This window comes from Musa acuminata, chromosome BXJ3-4, assembly GCF_036884655.1.
Source record: "Musa acuminata AAA Group cultivar baxijiao chromosome BXJ3-4, Cavendish_Baxijiao_AAA, whole genome shotgun sequence".
In the NCBI taxonomy this organism is placed as follows: domain Eukaryota; kingdom Viridiplantae; phylum Streptophyta; class Magnoliopsida; order Zingiberales; family Musaceae; genus Musa; species Musa acuminata.
The window spans coordinates 27698869-27718695 of NC_088352.1; positions in this window are offsets into that span (position 1 = coordinate 27698869).

Here is a 19827-nt window from a genome sequence, read left to right on the forward strand (position 1 = left end):
ACCGCTTTGGTCCCCAACGCCAGGCTGAACGGAGACTCCCCCATGGCGATTTTGGGAGTCATTCGCATTGCCCATAGGATGTTAGGAAGCTCATCCACCTAGGCACAATGTGTGCCTGAGATTCTCCTCTTGAGGCCTTCTAGAATCGTTCGGTTCATCACTTCGGTTTGGCCATTGGCTTGGGGGTGCGCGACCGAGCTAAACTTCAGTTGGATCCCATACAACTAGCAATAACCCTTGAATTTAGTGTTGTTTAATTGAGTTCCATTGTCGGCGACGATAGCCTTCGGGATCCCAAACCGGGTGATGATATTCTTCCATGTGAAGTTCTAGACTTGCTTCTCGGTAATAGAGGCCAAGGGTTTGACTTCAACCCACTTCGTGAAGTAGTCGACCCTAACCATAAGAAAGCGTCGTTGACCAAATGCTGGAGGGAATGGTCCAAGGAGATCGAGCCCCCATTAGGCAAAGGGCCAAGCCATGTCTATCGGAGTGAGGGGAACCGCTGGCCGATGCGGTAGTCGGGCGTGCCTTTGGCATTGTGGGCACTGCTGCATGTATGACACGACATCCTTATGCATGGTTGACCAATAGTACCCTTGCCGAAGAGTCTTAAAGGCCAAGGTTCATCCCTTGACATGCTCCCTACAAATCCCCTCATGAAGCTTGGCGAGGACCGTCTCGGCTTCTGATGGCGCAAGGCAGCGTAGGAGGGGTTGAGAGAAGGCTCTTCGGTACAACTTTCCGTCGATGACACAGTACCAGGCTTGGGTTTGCCTCAACCATCTCGCAGCCGCCGGGTCGTCGGGCTCCTCTCCGCCCATTTTGTAGTGGAGGATCTCCTCCATCCAGCTCGGTGGTAAATTCATTTCGACGACCTCGTGAGTCATTACCGTCGATGCTGCTATGAACTCGGTTGCTGGGCCGACCCTAGGCTGCGAGTGGAGGCTGATCTGGCCAGCGCGTCGGCCCGCACGTTCTGCGCCCGAGGTATTCTAGCGATCGAAAGGCGGTTGAAACGGTGGGCGAGTCGCTTCGCCTCCATCAAGTATGACACCATCGTTAGGTCCCAGGCTTCGTAGCTCCTAATGACGTGTCTCGTCACCAGCTGGGAGTCACTGAAGACTTTAAGGTCGTCTACATGCATCTCTAGAGCGAGGCGTAGGCCGTGGAGCAGTGCCTCATACTCGGCCTTGTTGTTTGTGGCTTGGAATTACAACTAGAGTGACCTCTCATAAGTCTCTCCCAACGGACCTTTGAAAATAAGCCCGACCCCGGCCACACCGGTAGTAGATGAGCCATCCACATGTAGGGTCCACGTGTTCTGATTGTTCTTCCGCCCCACAGCATGGTCTTCAGGAGTTAGCTCAGAAATGAAATCAGTTAGTGCTTAAGCTTTGATGGCAGTCCTGGGGGAGTACTGAATGTCGAACTCGCTGAGCTCGACCGACCATCATAGCATGCGACTTGATGCGTCAAAGTTGGAGAGGATCTGTCGTAGTGGTTGGTCGGTGATTACTTTGATCTTGTGGGATTGGAAATAGGGCTGTCTTGATAAGAGCGAGAGCTAGCTTCTCGATCGGGGAGTACCATGCCTCGAGCCCCCTGAGGATATGGCTGACATAATGTATGGGTTGCTGCACTAGTGGTATCTCCCAAACTAACAATAAGCTGACGACCTGTGTCGAGGCCGCCAAGTAGAGAGCAAGAGTTTCGTCGGGCTTGGGTGAGGCATGCCTTCAACTTCTTGAAGGCTTCTTCGCACTCCGGGGTCTATGTAAAGTTGTCGGCCCATCGCAAAGCATAGAAGAAGGGGAGGCACTTGTCACCTGAACGCGACACGAACCTGCTGAGCGTTGCCATCCTCCTAGCAAGTCATTTTACCTCTTTGACCGAGCGGGGGGAGTGCATCTTGGTAACTATTGGGAAAATCTTTGGGGGTGACATCACATGCGCAGCGGAAGAATAAGAAAATAAAATCCGCGATTCCCAAAGAGATGTTCGTCGTCGTGTGAAGATTTGTGCGCAAAATCCGCGAAACTGAAAAACTACGTATAGAATGGATTATGTTACCAAGGGAGATCGTATATCCCTGTTTCCTTGCAGATCCTTAGGAGAGGGTGAAAGAGGTCAAGCGTCCTCCTCTCTAGCGGTGATCCACATAGCAGGGCTACGACGACGCTCCTCAAAACTCCAGGCCTACTTTGAGGTGGAGAGGGGAAGGAGAATTGCTAGTCACAGGTGCCCAGCAAGCCAATCACGTGAGGGATGGCACGTGTGACTTAATACATAATCTTTTTACTTATTATATTTTGGCATATATCACTTTATAACTATTGCATAAATGCATACATATATTGTGATATCCTTGGATTTGTGCAATGGGAATCGGATCGTGATGAGATCACGATAATGAGATCGATTCACCTTTAAACACATATCCTAAATGATCCCGGTCATAGGTTACTCGAGAGGGACATCGTGATAACCGGATAAACTAGTGCGCTGTATACCCGTCCATATGATGGATGCAGCTAGTCTCATAGCTGCTCGTGTAGGGACACTAGAGATACAGTATATGTGCTCATTAGAGAATGAGTTCACTGATTGATCCGCTTATGGAATGCTGGATGGTTGATGATGCCTTATTGTCAAACAGCAATTCCGTAGTCCTAGTGGTGTATCTGGTCCTTAGACTTGAGACACCAAGGATGTCCTGTATGAGTGCTCCACTCTTTGATACCAGATTTATAGGTTTGGCTATCCCAGATCTAGTACAGTTGGTCATTGGGAGTGGTAGTCGACCTTACGAGAGCTATTGAGTGTCGATAGAGGATCATCCACTCTCGGCGTCATGAGAGGAATATCCCATGTGTTCTTGCTCAGACAAATCCCTGGCCATGGTCATTCGGGTTGAGAGAGAAAGAGTTCTCCGGGAGAATCCGATTAGAGCGAGACTCGAGTAGAAACCGTATGGGTCTGACAGCACCATACTCGATATACGGTCTCTGGGATATTAGATGGATGAGGGACTATAGGTACACGGTAACTGAGGACAGACAGGTCCAATGGATTGGATTCCCCTGTATCATCTGGGGACTACGGCGTAGTGGCCTTGTACTTCCGTAGTCGATGAGTCAAGTGAATTATTACAGAGATAATAATTCACTGAGTTAGAAGGAGTTCTAATGGGTATGACTCATGGCCAGCTCGATATTGGGCCTAGAGGGTCACACACATATGATAGGTATTGCGATGAGTAGAGGTTCGGATATGAGATATCCGACGGAGCCCTTGTCTTATTGGATGCAGATCTAATACCCACTGGGGGAGGACCCATTAGAGTTTGACAGGGAACCTCTATAAATAGGAGGGATTCAGAGCCTCATAGACTAGAGTTTTTGCTTGCCTTTCCTATTCTCCTCTTCCTCTCCACCTCAGATCAGGCCTGGAGTTTTTGAGGAGCGTCGTCGCAACCCTACTTTGTGGATCACCGCTAGAGAGGAGGACGCTTGACCTCCTTTACCCTCTCCTGAGGATCTGCAAGGAAATAGGGATATACGATCTCCCTAGGTAACACAATCTACTATATACGTAGTTTTATGTTTCGCGGATTTTTGTGCACCAATCTTCGCACGACGACGAACATCATTTTGGGAATCGGGGATTTTGTTTTCTTGTTCTTCCGTTGCGCATGTGATGTCGCCCCTATGATTTCCCAACAGTGGTATCAGAGCTAGGTTGTTCGTGCGAATGATTGGTTTTGAACTGCGTGTGTTGTGTTTAGGAAGAATATTGACGTCAAAATTGTTGACACAAAAGCGAGAAAGGGCAGCAACAATTGATGCCCTCGATCTACGTGCGTGAAGCGCAGCCGAAGGCGGGCAGCACAGGGGCTGCGTCTGCAGCAGTCGGCCGGCGGCTTGCTTGCAGCAGGCTTGCTGCCGGCGGGGCTGGCAGTCCACGGGCAGAGGCACCACAGGGCAGCGGCGTCTGCCGCCGCTGCTCCCGCGGGCGAACCCCCCCCCCCCCCCCCCAGGGGCGGTTGCCCGGCGGGACAGCACCACTTGCGGAGGCAGCGGCGCCCGAAGGGGGCACCCACCCGCAGCGGCATCGCCGCCAATGGGCGTGCCACCTACAGGCGAGGGCAGCACCCTCGCCCCGCCGCACAGGCCGCCGCTTGCAGGGTGGCGGCGGCGGCGGCAGCAGCAAAGGATAGTAGGGCATTAAGGTTTTCTGTGAAAAAGATAGTTTTACCCCTCAGAATTTGAGAAATTCTAGTTTCTATCTTTTATCCAAATTACGAAAATACCCCTATAAATTCAGAAATTCCGTACATGTCCCTGATTTCAGAAAATATTAATTAATTAAAAGGTTTAGTTGATTATTAGTTTTATTATTATCTAGTAGTCCTACATGATGATGATTATTTATACATGTGGTGTATGATGTGTGGACGGATGATCATGGACCGTGTGATGTGTGTACTTGTGATTATTTTTATTGAGGTCTACGAGCCTCCATTATATTTCTCGTTTATTGTTGAGCCTGCGTGCCTATGATTAAGTTGTAATCACATGAGGAGGCGCAGCGGGAGCGTGGATACGATAGCGGGACCCACGAGACGGACGATCGCGATGCATGAAGATGCATCAAAATGTCGACGGAACTGACGAGGATGAGATGGACGATCATAGGGCATGGAGATGCACCGTTGCACACATAGATCTTGATGTGAGTGATTAGGCCTACTGGCTCGGGCCTAATCACATTAGGTTGTGGTCCATGATCATATGGTGTAATTGATTATACACATACTAGATAAGTATATATATTTGCATGTGATGTATATATATATATATATATATATATATATATATATATATATATATATATATATATATATATATATATATATATATATATATATATATATATATATATATAAATAATATGTATATGTGTGATATGTCATATTAGGAGATCAAATCTTAGAAACATCTCTCGATAATATTAAGTCGGTAAACGTGAGGCAATTAGATTGACCCACGTGGCCTTCCATCGTTATAAGTAGGAACTGATTCCCGGTGTAGGTTGAGTTGGTCGAGTCCCTCGAGACTCACCTTTATCGCGATTCGCTATCTTGCTTACGACATAGAGATGTCACCGGTGACCTGAGGGCATGGTATACTTGGTCGAGTCCCTCGAGGGTATATCATCAGACTCATCTTGTAACGAATGTGTTGACTTAACCGAGCATCATGGTTGGTCGAGTCCCTCGAGGCCATGGTGATTCGGAGGCCGAATAGGACGGGAATCACAAGGAGTTGTGATCGGCAAGAGTTGCCTACCTTTTAGGCTTAGTGTGATTGGTCGAGTCCCTCGAGGTTACACTAAGACGCTGATTGGATCCTGATCCCCACTAGAAGTCTGCCGGAGACTTCCGTTTCACGTGTTGAGGGTGTCGCGTGACTCGTTAGTAAAATAGTGGGAGCATATTAAGATAGAAGTCCATATCTTGATAGTTTATTTCTTGCAAAATCTGTATGTTATTCATTTCTGCTGCATCTTTATTTTCAGAAAATGTCGCTTTCAAATCCCTTACGTGGCATACTTGATGTCAACTGCCTCACTAGTCCAAATTATACGGATTGGCTCCGTAACTTGAGAATTGTTCTCACAGCGGAGAAAATCGTGTACGTCCTTGATTCAGTGATGCCTACGCCCGAAGAAGGGGCAAACGAGGATGAGATCGCTCGCTACGTGAAGTACATTGATGACTCCACTCTTGCTCAGTGCTATATGTTGGGCTCTATGACTCCTGAGTTATAGAGACAACATGAAAAGATGGATGCCGGATCCATTCTCCTACATATTCGCAAATTGTTTGAGGAACAGGGAAGGACTCAATGATATGAGATATCCAAGAGCCTTTTCCGCGCTAGGATGACTGAAGGGACACCGGTTCAGAACCATGTCCTAAAGATGATTGAGTGGATAGAGAAACTCACGGGTCTAGGAATGGTCCTAGAGGATAACTTGTGTGTGGACATTGTGCTTTTGTCCCTACCAGATTCCTTTTCACAGTTCATAATGAATTTTAATATGAACAAGCTTGAAGTGACTCTCCTAGAGCTCCTCAATATGTTGAGGGAGGCAGAGAGTACTATTAAGAAAGAGAAGCCAGTTCTCTACACTGGTGAGACCAGAAAGAAAAGGAAAGCAGAAAGGTCCCTTAAGAAGGGAAAGGGCAAGGGCAGACCAGGTAAAGCAAAAGTTGCTAAGAAAGACCCAGTAAAGGACAAAGGCCAATGCTTCCACTGTGGTAAAGATGGACACTGGAAGAGGAACTGCAAAGTGTACCTTGCAGAAAGGGCGAAACAAAAGCTTGATGAAGCTTCAGGTACATTCATGATTAGTCTCCATTTGTCAGACTCTTATGATAACACATGGGTATTGGATACCGGTAGTGCTTATCATATATGCAATTCGTTGCAGGTTCTGGCAAGGCCTAGGAGACTAGAGAGAGGCGAGATGGACCTCAAGATGGGTAATGGAGCAAAAGTTGCTATATTAGCTATTGGCGAGGTCTCCCTACATCTGCCTAGTGGAGCTTTTATTGCATTAGATGCATGTTATTTTGTTCCTTCTATTATCTAAAACATTATCTCCATTTCATGTTTAACAGTTAGTGGATATAAATTTGTTTTTGAGAACAATGGTTGTTCGATATTATTAGATGATAAGATCATCACGAAAGGAACATTGCATAATGGTTTATTTATGTTAGACACTACTCCACATATCATGAATGTAAATGTGTCTAAGAGGAAACGAGATGAAGTGAACAGTGCATACATGTGGCATTGTAGGCTAGGTCACATCCATGAAAGAAGGATTCAAAAGTTACTAAATGATGGATATCTAGATCCATTCGACTACGTGTTATATGCAACTTGTGAACCTTGCATTCGTGGAAAATTGACCAACTCTCCATTTAGTGGAATTGGAGAGAGAGTCACTGAGTTGTTGGAACTCATACATAGTGATGTATGTGGACCCATGTCAACTCATGCCATTGGAGGTTACTCCTACTTCATTACATTTACTGATGATTTATCAAGGTATGGATATGTGTACTTAATGAAGTACAAGTTCGAGGCTTTTGAGAAATTCAGAGAGTCTAAGAATGAGGTGGAGAACCAGACTAGAAAGAGTATCAAAACTCTTCGATCAGATCGAGGAGGTGAGTACTTAAGTATAGAGTTTACTCAGTTCCTCAAGGACCATGGGATATTATCCCAATGGACACCTCCTTACACACCTCAGCTCAATGGTGTCTCTGAAAGGAGAAATCGTACGTTATTAGATATGGTACGGTCCATGATGAGTTTCACTGACCTACCCATCTCATTCTGGGGATATGCCCTAGAAACGTAACTTACCTTCTGAACAGAATTCCAACTATGTTGGTAGTGTCTACACCATATGAGATATGGAAAGGGAAGAAGCCTGATCTTAAGGTTGTTAAGATTTGGGGCTGCCCTGCCCATTTTAAAAGACACAACCCCGATAAGTTAGAATCAAGGACAGAGCGATGCAAATTTATGGGATACCCCAAGGAAACTTGTGGGTATTATTTCTATCATCTCGAGGACCAAAAGGTCTTTGTACCTAAGAGAGCAGTGTTCCTTGAGAAGGAACACATTCTTGGCGGAGATAGTGGGAGAATGATAGAGTTGAGCGAGGTTGGAGAACCAAGCTCAAACACCACTCTACAGCCCGAGTCTGTTCATGTACCTAATACACAATTTTTAACTTTACGCAGGTCTGATAGAGTATCTCATCCTCTTGAGAGATATGTGGGACATATTAGAGGAGAGGATGTTAAGGATATTGATCCTCAGACCTACAAAGAGGCTATTATGAGTATAGACTCTGGGAAGTGGTAAGAAGCCATGAATTCCGAGATGGATTCTATGTACTCCAATAAGGTTTGGAACCTAGTTGATGCGCCCGAAGGTATTGTACCCATCGGTTGCAAATGGATCTTTAAGAAAAAGATCAGAGTAGATGGAAAGGTAGAGACCTATAAAGCAAGGCTAGTGGCTAAGGGGTATCGTCAAAGGCAAGGTGTTGACTACGACGAAACCTTCTCACTCGTAGCAATGCTAAAATCCATCAGAATTCTATTGGCTATTGCAGCACACTATGATTATGAGATCTGGCAGATGGATGTGAAAACTGCATTCCTCAATGGGAACCTCGTGGAGGAGGTGTATATGATGCAACCTAAGGGATTCGCGTCCAAGAACTGCCCAGATAAGGTGTGTAGGTTGCTTAGATCCATTTATGGACTAAAGCAAGCTTCCCAAAGTTGGAACATAAGATTTGATGAGGCAATCAGATCTTATGACTTCGTTAAGAATGAAGATGAGCCTTGTGTGTACAGGAAGGTAAGTGGGAGCGTTATCACCTTTATGGTGTTATATGTGGATGACATCTTGATCATTGGGAATGACATAGGAATGCTATCCACGGTAAAGGCTTGGTTATCTAGACAGTTCTCCATGAAAGACTTAGGGGAAGCATCCTATATCTTGGGGATTAGAATCTATAGAGATAGATCCAAGAGGATCCTTGGCTTGTCCCAGTCTAGGTACATAGAAACCATTGTCAAAATGTTTGGCATTGAAGATTTTAAGAAAGGGCGAACATGGATATGATACCTTATGCCTCAGCAATATGGTCTATCATGTATGCCATGCTATATACTAGGCCTAATATAGCACATGCTCTGAGTGTCACAAGCAGGTATCAGGCGGATCCAGGCTTGGAGCACTGGAAAGCAGTAAAGTGTATCCTTATGTACTTGAGAAGGACTAAGGATCTTTTGCTAGTATATGGAGGTAATAGCCTTAAGGTTGAAGGCTACACTAACTCAAGTTTTTAGTCTGATGTCGATGATAGCAAGTCGAATTCAGGGTATGTGTACACCTTGAATGGAGGAGCAGTGTGCTGGAAGAGTTCCAAGCAAGATACCACTGCTGACTCGACCACAGAGGCGGAGTACATTACTACATTAGATGTAGCAAAGGAGGGAGTCTAGGTGAAGAAGTTCATCACAGATTTGGGAGTCATGCTAGGTAGCAGGGAGCCGATCTCCTTATATTGCAATAATAACGGGGCGATTACTCAAATAAGGGAACCCGGGTCTCATCAGAAGTGTTCTGAGTAGGTTCCAACTTATCAGAGAGATCGTAACCCGAGGATATGTAGCAGTGGAAAGAGTTCCATCCGAAGATAACATTGCAGATCCACTGACAAAGCCGTTGTCTCATTTTTGTCTTTGAGCGTCACAAGGGTTTGATGGGGATCAGACACATAGGTGATTGGCTTTAGGTCAAGTGGGAGATTGCTAGTCATAGGTGCCCAGCAAGCCAATCACGTGAGTGATGGCACGTGTGACTTGATACAAAATCTTTTTGCTTATTATATTTTGGCGTATATCACTTTATAACTATTGCATAAATGCATACATATATTGTGATGTCCTTAGATTTGTACAATGAGAATCAGATCGTGATGAGATCATGATAATGAGATCGATTCACCTTTAAACACATATCCTAAATGATCCTGGTCATAGGTTACTCGAGAGGGACATCGTGATAACCGGATAAACTGGTGCGCTGTATACCCGTCCATATGATGGATGCAGCTGGTCTCATAGCTGCTCGTGTAGGGACACTAGGGATACAGTACAGGTGCTCATTAGAGAATGAGTTCATTGATTGATCCGCTTATGGAATGCTGGATGATTGATGATGCCTTATTGTCAGACAACGATTCCGTAGTCCTAATGGTGTATCTGGTCCTTAGACTTGAGACACCAAGGATGTCCTGTATGAGTGCTCCACTCTTTGATACCAAACTTATAGGTTTGGCTGTCCCAGATCTAGTACAACTGGTCATTGGGAGTGGTAGTCGACCTTACGAGGGCTATTGAGTGTCGATAGAGGATCATCCACTCTCGGCGTCATGAGAGGAATATCCCATGTGTTCTTGCTTAGACAAATCCCTAGCCAGGGTCATTTAGGTTAAGAGAGAAAGAGTTCTCCGGGAGAATCCGATTAGAGCAAGACTCGAGTAGAAACCGTATGGGTCTGACAGTACCATGCTAGATATACGGTCTCTGGGATATTAGATGGATGAGGGACTATAGGTACATGGTAACTGAGGACAGACAGGTCCAATGGATTGGATTCCCCTGTATCGTCTGGGGACTACGGCGTAGTGGCCTAGTACTTCCATAGTCGATGAGTCAAGTGAATTATTACAGAGATAATAATTCACTGAGTTAGAAGGAGTTCTGACGGGTATGACTCACGGCCAGCTCGATATTGGGCCTAGAGGGTCACACACATATGGTAGGTATTGCGATGAGTAGATGTTCGTATATGAGATATCTGACGGAGCCCTTATCTTATTGGATGCAGATCTAATACCCACTAGGGGAGGACCCATTAGGGTTTGACAGGGGACCTCTATAAATAGGAGGGATTCAAAGCCTCATAGGCTAGAGTTTTTGCTTGCCTTTCCTATTCTCCTCTTCCTCTCCACCTCAGATCAGGCCTGGAGTTTTTGAGGAGCGTCGTCGCAACCCTGTTGTGTGGATCACCGCTAGAGAGGAGGACGCTTGACCTCCTTTACCCTCTCCTAAGGATCTGCAAGGAAATAGGGATATACGATCTCCCTAGGTAACACAATCTACTCTATACGCAGTTTCATGTTTCGCGGATTTTTGCGCACCAATCTTCGCACGACGACGAACATCTTTTTGGGAATCAGGGATTTTGTTTTCTTGTTCTTCCGCTACGCATGTGATGTCGCCCCCATGATTTCCCAACAAGAATAGGATAGGCAAGCAAAGGCTCTAGCCTATGAGGCTCTGAATACCTCCTATTTATAGATGTCCCTTGTCAAACCCTAATGGATCCTCCCCTAGTGGGTATTGGATCTGCATCCAATAACCCAAGCCTTTTAGATTAGTGGATCTCTATCCAATAATCTCTCATGGGCTCTTATTGGATCTCATCCATGGGATCTAATCATTCAAGGGCTTATTGGATATCCAATAAGACAAGGGCTCCTTGGATATCCAATAAGACAAGGGCTCCGTCGGATATCTCATATCCGAACCTCTACTCATCGCAATGCCTATCATATGTGTGTGACCCTCTAGGCCCAATATCGAGCTGGCCGTGAATCATACCTATCAGAATTCCTTCTAACTCAGTGAATTATTATCTCTTTAATAATTCACTTGACTCATCAACTACGGACGTACTAGGCCACTACACCGTAGTCCCCATACGATACAGGGGAATCCAAACCATTGGACCTGTGTTAGGACTCTAGCTTGGAGAGTCATAATTGAGAGGGACATTCATGTAAAACCTACTTAAGCTGACCCCTATTAAAGAGGTGAAGAAGTCGGCTAGGGTTAGGAGGTTGTTTCTTAGAGAAGAATTAGGAGTTGTAAAGGAATAGGAGTCTTGAATAGGAGTCCTATTAGGAGTTGGTTAGAAGTAGGAGTCTTGAGTAGGATGTTAGGATCGAGAGCACTAAGAGGGGGGGGGGGTGAATTAGTGCAGCGGAAATCTTACAGCGATTTTTAAAAACGAAAGCTGCGTTCGTCCGATAAAAAACGATTTCAATATAAAAGCAGAATCACAGTGCAGTTTGCGTCTAAGCGCAGTTTTGCGTCTAAGCGCAGTTTGCGTCTAAACTCAGTTTTACGTCCAAACGCAGTTTTACGTCTAAACGCAGTTTTACGTCTAAACGCAGTTTTACATCTAAACGCAGTTTTACGTCTAAACGCAGTTTTGCGTCTAAATGCAGTTTTACGTCTAAACGCAGTTTTACGTCTAAACGCAGTTTTACGTCTAAACGCAGTTTTGCGTCTAAACGCAGTTTTACGTCTAAACGTAATTTTACATCTAAATGTAGTTTTGCGTCTAAAAGCAGTTTTGAACCTTGAAAAGCGTTTTACGTTGAAAGCAATTTGCAGTTATAAATGGAATCCGAATGTAAGCGTAAACTGCAATGTGAAGATCGTACGAAAACACGATTTACGTTTGAATGCAGATTCTTAAAGATCAGAGCTTAGAAACTCGTTCGTAAAGGCGCAGAGGGCAGTAGCAATGTAGGAGGTTTGCAGTAATGATAAAGTGCTCAAGGTAAAAGCAAACCAGAGATTTAGAGTGGTTCGGTCAGTCTTGACCTACTCCACTTTTGGCTTCCTCCTCCGACGAGGTCACCGACGTCAACTAGCTGCCTTCCTTCAATGGGCGAAGGCTAACTGCCCTTTTACAGTTTCTCTCCTTTTGACAGGCTCAGGAGACAACCTTTACAGATCCTTTCTCTCCTCTCTTTACAACTCAAGACTTGAAGAACAGAAGGAGGAGAACTTTAGGACTTTACACAAATTTGAGCTCTTAGAATCACTGAAAAGATCAAGAATTCGGTGTGGATCTGTATCCTTTCAGTGTTGAATGGGTGGGGTATTTATAGGCCCCAACCCAATTCAAATTTGGAGCTCAAAACGATCAAATCCCGGAATTCTGGGATCAGGCGGTTGCACCTCTTGACTGGAGAGGTGGCACCGCCTGGCAGAGCTCGAAGACTGAGCTCAGGCGATTGCACCTCTCTGCCAGAGCTCGAAGACTGAGCTCGGTGGTTGCACCGCCTGGCAGAGCTCGAAGACTGAGCTCGGGCTGATGCACCTCTCTGCCAGAGCTCGAAGACTGAGCTCGGTGGTTGCACCGCCTGGCAGAGCTCGAAACTTGAGCTCTAGCGGTGCTACCTCTTGACAGAGGAGGTTGCACCGCCCAGTCTCGCTTGGAGACTGAGCCCTGGGCGGTTGCACCTCTTGGCTGGGGCGGTTGCACCGCCCAGTCTCGCAGCCCTGGCGGTTGCACCTCCTGGCTGGGGCGGTTGCACCGCCTGGTGCAATCAGGGTCCGAATGGTTCGCTCCATTCGGCCCAATTTGAATCTTTTCAGGGGCCCAATTGCCCCAAGATTAAGCTAATGGGATCACCTCCCATTTTCAAGCTTAATCATCGTGCTAACTACGATTAACTCTAAGACAACTTCTGCAGCTATGCTCCGATGCGTCAATCGCTTCTTTCGGCGAGTTTCCGGCGAACTTCCGTCGATCATCCGATAAACCCTCGGTGATCCTTCTGCGGACATCCGGCATACTCCTGGACTTTGCGACGATCCACTTGGCGAGTTTCGACGAGCTTCGCTTGGCAAGCTTCTGGACTTCTCGGATCTGTTCTCGCTGAACCTCCGACGACCGTCCGAACTTCCGTCGAACTCTCGAACTCCCAACGTGATCATGATCTTGACTCCGGCGCAACATCTGCTGCTTGTCTTACTCTCATTGTAGTTAATCCTGCACACTAAAACAAAACTTCGATCGAGACAATTAATCCTAAGCAATTAACCAAGTTGTCCAACATGTCATTGGTCCCTCGACGCTTCGTCCGATTCTTCGGCGCATCGTCCTCTCCTGCAGCCTATTGCCCAATCGGCCAGTTGACCCCGCAACTCCGATATCCTTGGCACAATACCCGCTCTTCTTGGCCCGATGCCCGAGTCCACGGCCCGAAGCCTTCTGTCGATACGTCGACCGATCCACCGGCCCGACGTCCAATCTTCTGACATGTTCCTTCGGCACAACATGATTTTCCTGCTTTAATTGTCTCATCCCGATCGAAGCATCCTGCGTCACTCAAAATGCAGATTAAATCATAAACATATATCAAGTAGTTTCATCATCAAAATACGAGATTCAACATAGGAGTCCTCTTAGGAGTTAGGGTTTAGAAGCCCTATAAATAGTCATGTATTCCTCCTCTTTTCATAAGCAATAGATGAATCTTTTCTGCAGCCTTTGAGCAGCAACTTGGAGGGAGGAACCCCTATAGAGTTCCAAGGAGGCCAATCCCCTAAAGAGATCAACCCCAAATTTAGAATCTATAAGGGTTCTAACACCTAGTATCAGAGTAGTATTATTGGTATCTCGCTGCCCTTCCACAGACATCTATCAACCCTCCACAGCCACCCAAAGCAATTCCCATAATTGCTTAAAAGTTCATCGCCAAATTTCATCGTCACCTCCACCACCGCGAATCATCCTTTAATCTCTCCATGAATTGTAATAGGTTCTGGTTTCCTACCTTACTATTGCTACAATTTAGTTATCCTTATTCGAAAATCTAAAAAAAATTGTTCCTATATTGCTGCATAAACTTTTCATCACAAAGTCTTCATCTCTACAACGAAAGATATATTGCAGAATTCTAACTGCATAGCACAGTTTGTTTGATCTTACTACTGTGTTTTTTCTATCCAAATTTTTTTAAAAATTTTATGACATCTTTGACACTTCCTAATAGCATATTTCCCTTTAGTTTTGTCAAAAAAATTCTAAATATAAACCATTAATCTTTTACATCTAATCTGTTATACTTGAAAATTCCAACTGCATAACACTATTTTTTTGATCTTCATACAATGTTTTTTCTGTCCAAATTTCTATAAAATTTTTATGATAGGTTTAACTTCCTAACAGTGGATTTCTCTTTAGTTTCATAAAAAAATTCTCAATATAAACTACTGATCTTTTATGTCCAATCTACTACACTTGAAAAATCTATGTTGCAGAAAATTACAGTCGCATATTGTTGCCTTAACTCATCTATTGCAATCTTTTTTTGAATGAAATTTCTTATATACTTCATAGATCATCTTGGCTTCTATCTAAGGTTGATCTATTGAGAAATTTATCTCTAAAATCGATTTTGTGTTACTGTAAATTTTCATAATAGACCGTTGAAATTTTTCGACAAGAATTCTGCTATCATAACTTGCACCAATTTTCTTGCTATTACTACCAAAATTTTCTTGATTAAATTGGATATCCTTGCTGTCATATAAACTGAGATATTGCTGTCAATTCCCTCCTCAAATCTCTCAAATTTTTGGTGGAGATTTCGTTGAGAAATCGCTGTTTCTTTGACAACGATTCTCGATAATTCTGCTCTTATAAGACAACACAATTCTACAGCAAACTTCCACTGATTTCTATCAAACCTTTGCTATCATCTACCATAGATCTAAAACTTTCATCCATAGCCCTAAAACTCTACTAAATCACACCCTCAAACTGCACCCAAAATAGCCACAAAATAAGCATAAACTGCAGCATACATCCACTAATCCACCAACCCTTTCGACCATCACTTCTCTCAACCTATACATGCCTTTAACCCGACAACAAAAGAGAGATCTTAACATCACAAATTTGAAGGCATATACTATGGCATCTGAGAAAGTAATCAAAGCTAAATTCGAAGCCTTCGAGGCCCGAATGGAGGCTAAGATTCAGACTCTCTTTACCGAACTCAGTTTGGGCCGACCATCAAGCCCGAAGAAATCATATCAAGGAGAGAGCTCTAACCAATCGCACCAAGCCCGAAAATATAACTTCCAAGAGAGGGGAAGCTCTATGACTGACCTCAACTATCTATGTATGAGAGTGGACTTCCCTAAATGGAAAGAAGGAGACGCGATTGGTTGGATCTCGCGCGTGGAGCGATATTTTTAGTACCACAAAATCGCAGACGCATCTATGGTGAAAATTACAGCTATACATCTTGAAAGGGATGCCATACAGTGGTTTGACTAGTTTGAATACACTTATGAAGTCCTTTCATGGCAACAATTCAAAGAAGGACTGCTGATCTACTTCGGACCAACCGATTATGAGAACATTGACAGACAACTAGTAATGATCCGACAAACCTCCACCATTCAAGAGTACCAAACTAGGTTTGAAAGGTTAGCTAATCAAACTCATGATTGGTCTCAAAAATAGCTATTGTAGACCTTCATTAAGGGCTTGAAGCCGGAGATCCGGGAAGAAGTTAAAGCGCGACAACCGTACACGCTTAGGGCAGCCATCTCTTTCACATGATTTCAAGAGGAGCGATTGAACCATGAAGCCCGAAAGATTAGGCTCGCTCCTCAACTAGCAATACTGAAGCATTCAGCCCGACCTACTATCGACCGAGTCCCTACACTAAAAAGGTTGACAAGAGAAGAGCTTCGGGAGCGATATGCGAAGGGGTTATGTTGGCATTACGACGAGTCGTGGAGCCATGAGCATCGCTGTAGTAAAGGGAGACTTCTTATGATTGAACCAGTAGAAGAAGAGGTCATTGAACATCCAGAAGAGAGCCTTGAACATGAAGAAAAAGATGCAGAAGAAGAGCCACAACCGACCGAAGTTATGATACATGCACTAGCCGGCTACTCAAACCCGCAAACGATGAAAGTTGGAGGCCTTCTCAAACAACAATCGATCACTGTTCTTATTGACACAGGCAGCACTAATAACTTTCTAAAGAGTAAGGTTGTTGTCCAGATGGGCTTACCTATCGAGAATTGCAGCAAGTTTGATGTTAAGGTCACCGATAGATGGATTTTGAAGTATGATCGTAAGCGCCCGCGAGTGAAACTGTTGCTGCAGGACCAAGAGATAATTGTATATTTCTTCCTCCTCCCTCTTGATAATCATGAGGCCATGCTCAGAATTAAATGGTTGACGACATTAGGTGTTGTTTCTTGGAATTTTATGAAACTAATTATGAAATTTTATAGTAAAGGGAAACAGGTGACACTGCATGGGAAATGTGGGGGCGACGTAACGACGATTTGCACACAACAAATGGAGAAGGTTTTGCATAAAGTATGCAGTGGCTTTTTGGTACAATTTGAGCAGTAAACTAAGGGAGAGCCAACAGAATTTGAAGATCTAAATCTACTTCCTTTGCTTGCTGAATTTTCAGATATATTTGACGAACCGCACAACCTACCTCTTACCCGTCGGCATGATCATTGTATAATGATTCTCCGAGGCAAATCTCTAGCAAATACTCAACCATATTAGTATCCACATCTCTAGAAGGATGAAATAGAAATGATTGTAAAAGAGATGCTTGAAACAAGAGTTATTTGGCCAAGTTGCAGCCCCTACTCTTCACCGGTGCTCCTCGTACGAAAGAAGGACGGAACATGGCGATTGTGTATTGATTACCGAGCTCTCAATGGCATAACCGTTAAGGGAAAATACCCTATTCCAATAGCAGATGAACTACTAGATGAAAGGGAGCACAAATCTTCATAAAGCTGGACCTTTGATCCGGGTGTCAAATACGAGTGTATGAAGAAGACATACCAAAAACCACCTTTTGAACACACAACAACCACTACGAATTTTCGTTTTCTTCAACAGAAGGTGGAATATCTTGGGCATATCATATCAAAGGAAGGTGTGGCAGTGGACCCCTTCAAAATTGGAGCAATGCAAAACTAGTCGACCCCGAGGAACATAAAATTGCTACATGGTTTTCTGGGTTTAACAGGCTACTATCGCAAGTTTGTGAAAAATTATGGAAAGATCAGTGCACCACTTCCTTACTGAAAATAGATGTCTTCCAATGGTCGGACAAAACCTCCGCTACCTTCGACAAACTTAAGGCAGCCATGATGATGACGCCGATGCTAGCACTACCAGAGTTCAATCGACCCTTCATTATTGAGGTCGATGCATCTGGAGTTAGAATTGAAGCTATTCTCATGCAAGATGGTCGACCACTCGTATACACTAGCAAGGCATAGTCTCCCTTCCATCAAAATATGTCAACATATGATAAGGAGATGCTCGCCATTGTGCATGCAACAACGAGGTGGAGACCCTACTTGATCAATCGACGATTTCAAATTAAAACCGACCATAAAAGCCTCAAGTACTTTTTGGAGCAAAAGATATCATCCCCTGAGCAGCAAAAATGGGTAACAAAACTTTTTGGATTTGATTATGAAATAACTTACAAAAAGGGGAAAGAGAATATTGTTGCAGATGCGCTTTCGTAGCTACCTGAGCAAGCTGAATTTTCGACCGTTTCACTTCCAACCAGCTACTTCCTTGAGGATATTAAGATGGAATGACAGGAAGATTTAGAGACTAGTAAGATCGTAAAAAAATTAGAGGAAGCACCAAGCCCCGTGGCTCATTACAATCGGGACTCAAAAGAATTATGCTATAAGGGACGCATTGTGCTTGTGACAAATTCTACTTTCATCTTCAAGAGCAGATTTTGGACAAAGTTATTCCATATGCAGGGTACTAAATTGAAAAAGAGTATGACATATCACCCATAAACCAACAGCCAGACGGAAGTTGTAAATAGGTGCTTGGAGATAGCCCAAAGCCACCCACCAAATATGACTACGCAAAGAGAACTCCAAACCCAACTAAGTGCCATTATTAATCGACGGATCATGACTAGACGACGATGACCCACTAATGAAGTGGTAATACAGTATGCGAACCTACCAATAGAAGATGCCACTTGGGAGAACTATGACGACTTGAAGATCAAATTCACAGAATTCATGAATCATCAGCCTCGAGGACAAGGCTGATTTGAACAGGGCAGGTCTGTTAGGACTCTAGCTTGGAGAGTCCTAATTGAGAGGGATATTCATGTAAAACCTACCTAAGCTGACCCCTATTAAAGAGGTGAAGAGGTCGGCTAGAGTTAGGAGGTTATTTTTTAAATAAGAATTAGGAGTTGTAAAGGAATATGAGTCTTGAATATGAGTCCTATTAGGAGTTGGTTAGAAGTAGGAGTCTTGAGTAGGAGTCCTATTAGGAGTTAGGGTTTAGAAACCCTATAAATAGTCATATATTCCTCCTCTTTTCATAAGCAATAGATGAATCTTTTCTACGGCCTTTGAGCAGCAACTTGGAGGGAGGAACCCCTATAGAGTTCCAAGGAGACCGATCCCCTAAAGAGATCAACCTCAAGTTTAGAATCTACAAGGGTTCTAACAACCTGTCTGTCCTCAATTACCGTGTACCTATAGTCCCTCATCCATCTAATATCCCATAGACCGTATATCGATCATGGTGTTGTCAGACCTATACGGTTTCTACTCGAGTCTTGCTCTAATCGGATTCTCCCAGAGAACTATTTCTCTCTTAACCCGAATGACCCTAGCCATAGATTTGTCTGAGCAAGAACACATGGGATATTCCTCTCATGACGCCGAGAGTGGATGATCTTCTATCGACACTCAATAGCCCTTGTAAGGTCGACTACCACTCTCAATGACCAACTATACCAGATCTGGGACAACCAAACCTATAAGTCTGGTATCAAAGAGTGGAGCACTCATACAGGACATCCTTGGAGTCTCAAGTCTAAGACCAGATATACCACTAGGACTACAGAATCGCTATCTAACAATAAGGCATCATCAACCATCCAGCATTCCGTAAGCGAATCAATCAGTGAACTCATTCTCCAATGAGCACCTGTACTGTATCTCTAGTGTCCCTACATGAGCAGCTATGAGACCTGCTGCATCCATCATATGGACGGGTATACAACACACCAGTCTGTCCGGTTAGCACGATATCCCTCTCGAGTAACCTATGATCGGGATTATTTAGGATATGCGTTTAAAGGTGAATCGATCTAATTTTCGTGATCTTATCACGATCCGATTCCCATTGCACAAATCCAAGGACATCAAAATATATATGCATATATGCAATAGTTATAAAGTGATATATGCCAAAATATAATAAGCAAAAAGATTTTGTATCAAGTCACACATGTCATCACTCACGTGATTGGCTTGCTGGGCACCTATGACTAGCAATCTCCCACTTGACCTAAAGC